The following is a 12653-nucleotide window of genomic DNA, read 5'->3' as shown; positions in this document are numbered from 1 at the left end:
AATGACTGCACTATGGTCACTTTTATCATTTAAAACATTAGAATGTCACGAACACAAAATGCCTCTTCTAGATGGGATGATAAGAAACTTAACCTTTCTTAAGAATATGCCTTGAAGAGATAAATGATAAGAATAAACCAAAAATACACATTTTAGAAGGGTGTGAAATTTTTTTCAAAAAGACATGACAAATTAAATTCAAAGACAAACAAGATTCATTAAAATAATTTTTTTTAAAGTTGGTTGAGAAAGACAAGTTCTTTGTTGGAATTGTGAAAAACAAACTATCTTAACAAATGAAGAATGGTTTCTTTCAGGTTTTTACATGTTAATTTTTTTTTAAAATATCATCTATACTTTGAAATAAATTAATTTTCTTAACTGGAATTATTTTTTCTCAATACAAATTAAAATGAAATATTTTTAGCTATTAAGAAAAATAAAAACATCACCATTTTTTCAATAACTAAGGCTGTCCAGCTCGATAAGGGTAACAGATTTATCGAATCTGACTCCAAAACTAAAATAAATAAAATATCTAATAAACTGTTTTTTTTTTTCTAACTAATTCATTGGCGTTGATAATCAGATGACAAGTACTCTAATCAGAGACTCTAGTAAAGGTTTTCCGAATGAAGGATTCTGTTTTTCTTTCATAATGCATGAAAGATTAACTTTAAGAAAAATATAAAGAGGTGAATTTGAATAGAATTACTTATTAAAATGATAAATCTCTGTTATGTTATTATATTTTCCACCACTATTACTTATACAACCGCTTAATAATCACTTATTTGATTATTTACTAAATACTGTTTTGTAATTCTTAAATACTGACATAAGTATTTAAAAAAATGTATAAAAGTAATATGATACGTGAGACATACAAGTTAAATTGGTGGTGTCTTTCACCGCATCACAATACTGAAATCTATGTTTAAGGCACATGATTCACGCAAAAGGAGCAGCGGGCGAGTTATATGGGAAATCGCAAATTATGACTAACAACACAAGTATTTTAGTTGTTTTCCTTTGCGCGTGTTTCAACTATATAGGCAGCTAGAACAACACACACAATAATATATGAGCTGAAATGAAAGAAAGAGATCATAGGTAGGTTTGGGTCATTCCTGATTCTTCCTTTTTGTTTTGTTGCCCCTCCCTCAACAGTAGAAGGACCCAACAATATTTGTTGGACACTTGGAGGGCGCAGGGTCACCACCAGCTACACCTCCCACCTTTTAAATCCTGTCCCTTTGCTCAACACTTTCTATATGACCTATGCTAAAAAGTGCATTCCACACATCTTATCTTACTTTTTTCCTTTTTCTTTTTAAATTCATTTCTACCCTATACTCCTTACATATACCCTTCCTTCACCATGCTTCTTCTCACTGTTACCAAACATCACTTGATAACTTATGCAAATAGATCTTGATTCCAAATTAATAAATAATAATGACGCGGAAGAAAACTTTTTCATTAATTAAAGCAACCGACAGATACGTTAATGGAGAGAATTTAAACAACCGTATGTCTCCTTCAGATGTCAAACTTTCTTAGGAGGGAACGGGTGATTTTTCACGCATATATATACGGAATAGACTACTACTGCCTCATGAATTCTACTTTTGCTTTTTGAACAAAATAGAGGGAAGAAAAAGGCAACTGTTTTCTCAAACCAATAATACTTAGATAATTATTAACACAGTATTAGAGCCATAATTGAGTTGTTGAAATTTCTAATTCTTTCAACAAACATAAGATAATAGGTTGTAATGGAAGACTTGAGGCTGTAACAGTGGTTGAGAGATTCCATTAGGAGGTTGTGTTGTGTTCCTTACTTGCTGGTTAACAAACAGTGGGCCATGTGAGAATTAAAACCTCCGAAGCTTAGTTGCAACAACAGCTGATTAATACGTTGGAAATAGTTTGTTTGGAAACTTTTACTTTTATGGTAAGTAACGTGGCATGTTTGTATCCGTGGACTACCTACAAAGTGGTCTATATAGTTAGGCTCTCCCCAGAGGCCAGCCACTCTTTGTTTGGCACTTTTGACCCTTCACAAGATCAGATAAGGACATGTTCTTTCCAGTCATAACATAACAGTGACGTTTTTCGAGCAACCCCACTCTCCCACCACTCTTCATTATCTTTAGGAGAATGCCACCCCATAAGTTTAATATCTCTGTGTATATGTGTCACTTGAAAAGTTGGTTTTCATTTGCAAAAGGGATCACCTTCAGTTTTTTTATTTAAAGAAAACAACAAAGCAAAGAATGAATTGCCTAACTATTCTCGATCCATACTACTTTATGCTATGTTTTCGTTGATTTCCACATTATCCCAATATTTGAATGGTACAAAAGACAAAGGCCAGAATCATAGGTTACCGGTTTTAAATGGATCAGATGGTGACGTTGTAGATGTTATCTATCCTGTCAAAACACCAACTTGCTGCTCAGAGATTAAAATGTATTTCATAATGGGAAGATAGACAGCACTGACATACTCATTCTTTTAGTATACAACTATATTCATATATAGTTGAAGATCAATCATAGAGTGCTGCGCGGTCCATGAAAGATACTTGAGTAACAACATGCTTCAACATCACTGGATCATGAGATTCATGGATCTCCGCACATTAACAATGTAAATAAAATAAACCAAAAGGCTGTGGAATTCCAACACACAATATTAAAATTGAGGTTTGTATTTGATTTTATTCGCCGGAGTTGTTGTATCTTTCATGTAGAATAAAATAATGTTTTCAAAGCTTAATGCCTCCCAAAGTATGGACAATTCCATGTCCTGCGTAGTTTGATTACTTTTCCTAATCCCTTCCATGCACTACGTGATGCACTTGCAGCTTTACATTATCAACATTTATTTTTGAGGGTATGGGATAGGGTAATTTTCCTTCGGTTTATGCAGATTTATGGTGAAAGAGAATTCAAAGAAGTCGGAGGGTTGGATGTTTTAGGTAAAAAGTATATATTTTCTTTCTTCTGCTTTTGTGTGATATGTTTATTTATATTGCCTTTAGATGAGTAAAGGTAGAGAAGGGTTTGGTATGGAAGCAATTTAAATTAGGGCATGTGTGTGTGACTGGAAGAGTGACCCAAAAACTGGGGCTGTCCTCAGAGTGGGTGGCCCATGAGTCAACTTGCAGATTTCTGAAACAATAATAGAGAGTAAATATGGGTCCTCTCTTGTTCCTCCTCATAAACGTTTTCATTGTGTTCATCAATAATTATGAGATTCCCACATACATCATATAAGGGTAGTGGTATCCTACATGTCTTCACACCCTACTCTCATCCAAACACAAAACATCATTTCCCAATCTCTTAATTGCCTTCTTAACTATGCACCAAAACATCATCAGGGAGTAAAAAGATTAACTAAACTACCACTTTCGAAAGATATAGGAGTTTCAAGCTCAGGGGGCTTCGGATTGAGAGATATTTCTGTCAGGTATATGTGGAAGTGTCAATATTACAAACACGTCGTTTGCGTAAGATTGGGACAACCCCCAAAGTGTTCGCGATTTGACATGTAATTGTGAACATTGAAAAGAAGGGGGATTTTACTTTCACCTTTCTCACACACACACACCCTGAGAATATTTTGTAAGAAAGTCTTCTCCTATTATTAGACGACACAAGTCTCATTTTTTTTCCTTTTTCCTTTTGAAAGGAGTATATATATATATATATATATATATATATATATATGTATATATATATATATATGTATATATATATATATATGTATATATATATATATATATATGTATATATATATATATATATGTATATATATATATATATGTATATATATATATATATGTATATATATATATATGTATATATATATATGAAGACATGATGAAAAATCATTACTTGCTCCATCTCTTTACATCAATCATTGCATCTTCCATGAAGATTAACGAAATCGATCTCGTCGCCAGAGAGAAACGAGACGCACCAACATGGTTCTTATCCAATCAAACTTTACAATCATCTTAGATCTTTTTATTCTCCTTTGCTTAAATGCTTGCTTTTCTCTGAGCAATTAACTTCCCCGTTTCTGGCATTGGATGTGTAAGTAACACGAGAGACTTTAGCACAGTTGGAGAGAGTTTCATTTTTAAACTTTTTTTATACAATTTACAGTCTGATTAAATTTTTAAAATATGAAAAAACTTTGAATCTATAGGCCCATAACTGAATCCGTCTCCCAAACACCTAAATCAAACCTGTAAGGTCGTCATGATCCAAATGAAATGACAAGTAAATTCATGGGCCTATAATTGATTTTAAGTCACATTTAATTGAAGTTTCTCAAATAAGATTCTGGAATTCTATAAATAAATAAAAAAGGTTGGAACTTATTAGTTCTATTGTGGACCTAATGAACCACTGGTTTAACCAATGACTACTACAAGGTCTTTCTTTCTGCACCCGGTTCTTTCTTCCTGCACAAAAAAATAAAATTGTAATTCCCAAACTTCACATTAATAAAAATTGTAATAAAAATCCTTACACTCTTTACAATTGTGAAAATGGATTACCCTGAATCATCACAGGTTGACCACTTATTAAATCAACCTAACCTTATTCACTTATTAGAGAGTCCAAAAAATTTGAACTAGACTCGATCCACTATGAGTTTTTTTATTAAACAGGTTAGTTCACTTAATTATTTACAATTTCTTCAATTCCAAAAATATTTACAATTTTTTCTAATTGAAATTTAAATAAAGTTCAATCCAAATATAATCCAAAATGATATTAAACTCTAAATATAATTTAAAGTCAAAAAACAACATACAATCCAAATATACTTAGAGATAGAAGAACATTTAGGATTTTCATGTTTTTAAGTTAATATTTAAATTTTATGGGTGTGCTACGAGCCTGGGGTGAATCGGATTCTTAGTAGAGTGATGCTCCTTCCACCACCCCATCTTCTCCTTACACCTTCCTAGTTTTTTTTTAAATTCTAAATTTATCCGTTTTACTTTTTACTTTTACCAATTTTACTTTTTATTTTTTAAAATTCTAATTTCAATCCCCTCTCACTCTCGCTTTCCCTTTCACTCTCAGCAGCAAGCCCCCACCCCCCATTGTCACTTTCTCTCTTTCTCTTAATTTCCACTTCCGTTAACACAAAATTTGACATAAAAATCAAATTCTGCATGGTATAAATTTAAAACATTTATAACTTTTGATGAGTTTTGAAGTATCATGATTCCATAATATAATTTGCTAAAAATTTCTTCCCCACTTCCTTGTCTTTAAATAACTAAACTTGAAAATCTATGCTTAAAATTACATTCGTGCTTACAATGGTGCAATGAAAGAGAAGTATGTTTGTTGAGTACAAAATAAAAAGTGAATAAAAGAAAAAATAGTTAGTTCAGTTTATCTTCTTGTTCATGTTGTTCATGCAAAATTTGTTTTTTCTGTCAAATTTTGTGTTAACAGAAGTGGAAATTAAGAGGAAGAGAGAAAGTGACATGGAGAGTGGTGGTTTGCTGCTGAGAGTGAAAGGGAAAGAAGTGAAAGTGAGAGGGGATTGAGATTAGAGTTTTAAAAAATAAAAAGTAAAATTGGTAAAAATAAAAAGTAAAAAGGGTAAATTTAGAATTTAAAAAAAATTGGGGGAGGTGTAGGGAGAAGATGGGTGGTGGAGGGAGCATCACTCTTCTTAGTAGGCTAGGTTCATTTTGGCCTCGTGCCAAAATTTGTAATTTTTTTAAACCCAACCTGACTTGAAATTGTGGTGGGTTGATTTTGACCGCTGTACCTATTTTTTATACTTGTTTGATTCGGCAAAAAAATATCTGTCTGAACATTCAATATGAAAAATATAAAAAATATAAGTTTAATATTTATTTTGGTTCTTATTTTTGTCAATTTTATTTTAAGTGATTCTCAACAATTTTTGTTCAATTTGGTCAATTTCTCTTACGACGTCTAAATCGTTAGCGACATAGTTTTCACGTATGATGTGACTCATTTTTTCTGACGTGGGTGCCCATTTCTCTATCAACCTCATCATCTTCAATCTCTCACCACCCAAAATCCTATCCACTCCCATATCACCACTGTTTTCTTCCATCTTTATTGGCGATTCGTCATCCTTGCACCTTCAATCTTCCTCAACCACCACATAGCAACACAGAACCACCTCGAGCCATTGTTGTTCATCATCATGCCACCAAAGACCAAATTGCAGAAGCCCATGCGAGCCTATTCTTCTTCATCAAACACTGTGAACCACAACACCACCTAGAATCACGTCACCACCCACCAACAACAAACCACGTCGACAATCCACCATTGTTTGACCACCACAACAACCACCTGCATCTCCTTTCCCGTTATTGTGAGTACCATCACGAGCCACCATTACCACCTCGCAAGTAATAGGGCTGGACAAAAATAACTGATCTATACTGTACTATAGTTAACTATACTATATTATACTAAAAACAACTGATCCATTTTTACTAAAAGTTAAATATACTGTTTTATGGTTCAGTTTTAAAAAACTGAACTTATGAAGTTTTCAGTTCAGTTAACTAATAGAACTATACTGTATTTTTAAGAGGTCGGTGGGAGAGTTGTACTCTCAAATCTTAATGTTGTATGTATGCTGTCTCGACTCTCACACCTTTGAACTTATCCATCACCAGTTAAAATGTTTGGATTTCATTCAATGCAACGATATAATAATTAAAAAAGAGAGAATAATTTCAATTTTTTTATTTGATGTGAATAAAGTCTATTTTCTTATATCAATAAACTTATCTTTAGTTTTTGTTTTTAAATATTGACATTTAATCTCTAATTTATTAATATATATTATATTAAAAGACTTATAAAATAAAGATTAAATCTACATATACTTGAAAGTTTTAAAAATATTTTATTTATTTTTGTGTAAAAAAATGGCATTAGAACATTCAACATATGATCCTTCCTTTTTTTTTCTATATTTTTTTTTTGCTGGTTTCTTTTAATTAATTTGATTTTGTTTTTCTAGGTTTTTGTTTTGTTTTTTTTTTAAGTTTGTCACTCCAATTATGGTCTTTGTCAAAATCAAATCATTATGCTAAAACTATCACTTAAATTTGAGTGACAATAAAATTACAATTTATTTTTTTAGAAACTTTATGTATTGTGTTGTTAAGAAATAATATATAAATATTTACTTATTTAAATCTTTAAGATCATACCTCCTATGATAATATTATCAAATCTTTACTTATTATAAATCTTATTATTTTTTAAGAATATTTTAGATTATTTTATCATATTTATTACTAGTTATAAGAAAAGTAAAATAATAAATAATCAAATAAAAAATATACACAAATAAAATAATAATAATATTGTGAAATTTTAAACTTATATTTTATTTTTTATTCATATTTTAAACCACTATAATAAAAATAAATTTTATTTCAAATTATGTTATGAAATTAATTTAAACTTAAAAATTTGGTTTAAAACTAGTGCAGTGTTAAAATTAGTACAATTCAGTTTAAAATTAGTATAGTTAGTAATTCAGTTCAGTTTATATTGTAGTTTAGTATAATTTAATATAGCTCAATTCAGTCCAGTTTGTCTGAACTATTTTACAGTTCAGTTTAGACAAATTAGTTTTTACAGCTCAGTTTAGACAAATTAGTTTTTAGTTCAGTACAGTTTTTAGTAGTGCAGTGCAGTTCAGTTTCATTTGCCCACCCCTAGCAAGCAAGGGGCAGCAAAAATCACAATGCCACTTCGTCAACCAATATGAACCATTACACCTAAATAAACGTAGCCACCGCAATCAACCTCCATTGACGCTGTCAACAACCATCACAAAACCACTATACTTGTTCGCATATTAGAAAGTCATAAATCGAAAAAGAAATCAAAACCACAAAATCACAAACACCTAAAATCGTAAATCACATCCCACACCTGCAAACCCAAATTGCAATGCTAGTTTCCACCACGACGAAACCTAACTGTCATCACCATGCACAACGTCGTTGTCTATCATCTTCTCCATCGCAAACAACCTTTAAATTAGAAAAAGACCAAACCATAAAATCTCAAATCCCAAACTAGAACCCAAAAACTTAGAGAGCCACCACAGCGAAAGAGAATTGTGAATCAAGCACTTGACATCGCGCTTCCATCTTCAAACAAGAGCCTTCATCATAGTAAAACCCTAATTTTGGATGAAAGATAAAACTGTCATGTGAAAGTCTCTCCTTGGACAATTGAAAAAAGTTATAAAATGGAAGAAAATATGAACCTAAATAAGTACTAAATCAAAAGTATATTTCAAATTGAATATTTTAAAAGATATTTCTAGATTAAAAATGTATTTCATAATAATCATTCTAATGTATAAAAAAAAGTTCTACAATGAATGTCCCAAAATATGTTTTAGAATCTGAAAATAACTTCTAAAACACCTATTTTGAAAAAAATAATTATATTCTAAAATAACTATTTCGGAATATATTTTGAGATTCACAAATATCTTCCCAAACACAAAAACATAACAAAATTCTCGGAATAAATATTCGTCATTTCCAAATCTGAAAACAGATTTCAGAACATCCATTCAAAAATGTATAAAACATAAATATTATTGGGAAGAGTGAGTATGGAATGCGTGCAACTCATTTTTACATTCCTATTATTACAAAATTTAAATGGTTTTGAAAGGTGTATGGGAGAAGGAGACGCAAACAAACGGACTAGAGGATCCAGTTACACATGGTTGTAGGTCTCTCGGTCTCTGCTAGTGCAAGGAAGATTGAACCATCGTTGTGAGCTCTGCGCATGTTGATAGAAGTATGGCGTCGGTGCCTAAGCCTTGTTGTGAAATTGGTGGTTCGCGGCAAAACCACAACAGTGCGGTTTGGGATACAGATCGTTCTAGGGAGAATCAGACAAAGGGAGTAGAGGCATGCCTAATGGAGAGAAATAGCTAGGGAAAGAAGAAGCTTGAAAAGAGAACAGAGAGAATGAAGAAGGGAGGTGCACTGGGCGTAGTTGGATGAAGTTTTTGCACTTTAGGGTTTTTTAGTATGAGAATAAAATGGAGATTTTAAATTTTAAGGGGTGCATGAAAACAAATAGGGGTGCAGAAAGAAGCAGTCCTACTGAGATTAACTACTGGAAATTATTTTCCTCCCAAAGACACACCCCTTCTATTATCTAGGCTGAATTCCTAGCCGAATCGTTAATTGAATGTTGTTTATAACTTTTTTCTTCCTGCACCTCATATTAAGATTTTTCTTCCTACACCTCTTATTAAGAAAAAAGACTTAAATATATTTTCTTACTGCACCCACCCCGACTGCTGCTCCACTGTGTGTGTTATCACGATTGGACCTCTGTTCTCCACTGTAGAGTAAGAAGAAGAGACAGTTTGTTCTAGAAAAAAGAACTCCTTCTGAAAAGCATTATGTATTCTAAAACACTTTTTTTTTGGAATGTTTATTCTGGAAAATTCATTTTGAAATATATTATATATGTTCCAAAATGTTTGTTCAGGAAATTTTATTCCAAAAAACTTATTGAAAATTTGTTTTGAAAGTTCTATTATGAAAATTATGGAAATCTTTTTGAAAATCTAAAAGTCACTTTAACAAAGAATAAAATAAATCTTTTAAAAATTATGAAGATGGAGTCATGTTTTGTTCACTTGAATGGAGTTGAGCGAGAGTGATTGAGGGGATTTGAGAGGATTTAAAGGTAAATATTTTTGTTATTTATTTGAGTGGAGTTGAAGGTAAGTGAGAGTAGATTTAGAAATAAATTTTTTTAATCTGTCACATCAATCATATCTTACACTAAATTTTACAAAATTTACTTTTAAATTCACTCTCAATTATCTTAAAATTCATTCAAATAAATAACAAAAATATTTACCTTCACTGACTCTCTTCTAAATCCATTCAAAAGTATAATCTACGGAACCAATTATTATGATTTTTTATTCGCTCAAATTTATAATATCAATATATATGACAAAAGTTGAGTTTGATAGGCATGACTTATTGGTTCAAATACTTTTACACTGATTTTTATGATTATGATTTTTATTCTGTGTTTTTTTTTCTTTAATAGGGTAATATATAGATTGAGGAATACAATTAATATTATTATTTCTAATATTTTAATATGTTTTGTTTTATTTATAGCAAGTGTCTAAAATATTGAGAATTAGATAGAAACGGGGGATACACTTGTAAAGTTATTAATTGTCTTATCAAACTTGAATTGTAATTAGATAGATAAACGAAAAGAAAATGAAAGATTGAGAGGTGAAGTTTGTTGGGAGTTGGGGAAGTTAATAGTAAGTCCATGATTGTTGTTGTGTGAATATAGTTAATTTCAACTATAATTGTTGTGAGAAAATAATATGCTAACCACATTTTTTTTCTTATAAACATATGTTAAAATAAACATATTGTTTGCATATGCACAAATAAATAACTGATTTTATTTTGTTATATATGCAAATATGACCGTAAAGTAGGAAATAAAAAATTATAAATTTTCACAAAATTTAATTATAATTAAAACTGCATGTATAAGAAAAAAAAATTAGCGCATACTATATTTTGATAGTATCATTAATCAATATGGACACACTTCTTAATATTGAAGAACATTCTCAAATATGTATGAGTAATATAGAAAATCATCAAATTGAATTTTAGTAAATAAGTTTTTATGTCTACCTCAATTTGACTTGTAGGATAAAATTTAAATTTTATTTATATATTATCATTTAACTATATAATTACTAAATGTAATTTGAAAAAAATAACACATGAAGGAAAAATATTTTTTTATCTGTTTTAAAATTATTAGAAGTTGAAAATAAAGACTAGAAAAAATATACTATATATAAATTCCACTAACAAATTTTAATTTATGATTTATATTCTTTTGTTTCCTTCAAAATATTTAATAATAATCCAAACATGTTTTTAAACTTGTGAGATATTAGTAATAAAATTGCTCCAATATTTGAAATAGAAAAATATAAAAAGTATTGTATTATGATATGTATTAGATTAATCATGCATAAAACCTTCGAGGATGTGATTTTGATTGTTGTTATGTGAACCATGCAATTAGGGCACGCGTTCTTATAATATGAAAATGATAATTTAGTCCAAAATTGGATGAAGATAAATAATATGTTTAATTAGTAATTTAGGTTTTTATAATATTTTAATAATAACTATTAAGAAGTAAGTTTTAAATCTAATTTAATTTTATAAAATCAATTTATAAGATAAAATTTACATTTATTTATATATTTTAAATTAATCTTATAATTAAGACTTTTAATAATAATTAATATATGTAATTATAATTGATGTATTTGTAATAATATGTTAATTATAATTATAATATTCTATGAAGATAAAATAATGTATTATAACAGTATAACAACGTCCTGTATAGTATTTGTAATTATAATTTGTCAATTGTAATTATAATACAGTATATGTCAATTAGAGTACAGTATTTGTAATTAATGGTGTTAAATAAAATGTCAATTATAGTGTTATGGTACAGTATTTGTAAATATAATTTATATATTTGTAATTAAATAAATTCTTTATTTAATTGAGTTTTTATCTTTTTAAAAAAAATTAATATATTAATGTATATTAATTGAAATCATTTATATTATTTTCTGTTTTAAAACTCTTTTAACTTTGATACGTGATATTTTCAAAATTAAAAAAATGTTCAAACTTTAATATATGTAAAACACATTTTGACACATAACTCCTTTAAACGTTATTATCATTAATCAAGTAAATTAAATCACATTAATTTTTTTTTACAAAAGTAAAATCTCAATTAAACATTTTTTAAACAATAAAGTTTCAATTGAATAAAAAATATTATAAAAATCAAAACAAATTAAATACCTAAATATAAAAACTAAATTTGTAACTAACCCTAAATAATATTATTAAATCTCAATAATCTAAAATATTAAGTTCTCTTGTTTTATTATGTAACAAGAAATCTAAGGTGTAATATCATCACAACTAATTCAGATTATACTTAAGATAGACCAATGAGTTATTTTGAAATATATATATATATATATATATATATATATATATATATATATATATATATATATATATATATATATATTGATGTTTATTGTAATTATTATTTCATTTATAATTTATTTATTATATCATATTACCTGTCCTTTTGTAAATACCTAACCTTTATGTTTTTTAATCTTTCTTTTCTTCTTTACTCTCTCTAGGTGCAGTGTATAATGAGATTTTCCATTACATATTTGGAATCCTATCCACAGATAATAAAACAAATTATATAAGATAATGTGCAATTATATGATCCATTTCATTGTTCATGTTAACATATAACCTAATAATCCACTATTCTTACATGCAAAATCCCATTGATTAGAAGTATCTAGTATCTCGTTGTGCTAGTACCTGTTCATCAATGTGTCTTTTCAATTTTTTTAAGTGTTAAAAGCTCATACAATTTTAAATGATTTCTAATAATTTATTGAGAGATATAAATGAAAATAAATGTCCACTAGTCATTATTAAA

This window comes from Vigna angularis, chromosome 2 (genome assembly GCF_016808095.1).
Source record: "Vigna angularis cultivar LongXiaoDou No.4 chromosome 2, ASM1680809v1, whole genome shotgun sequence".
NCBI lineage: Eukaryota > Viridiplantae > Streptophyta > Magnoliopsida > Fabales > Fabaceae > Vigna > Vigna angularis.
The sequence above is the reverse complement of the archived record's forward strand: the minus strand, read 5'-3'. Positions refer to the sequence as shown.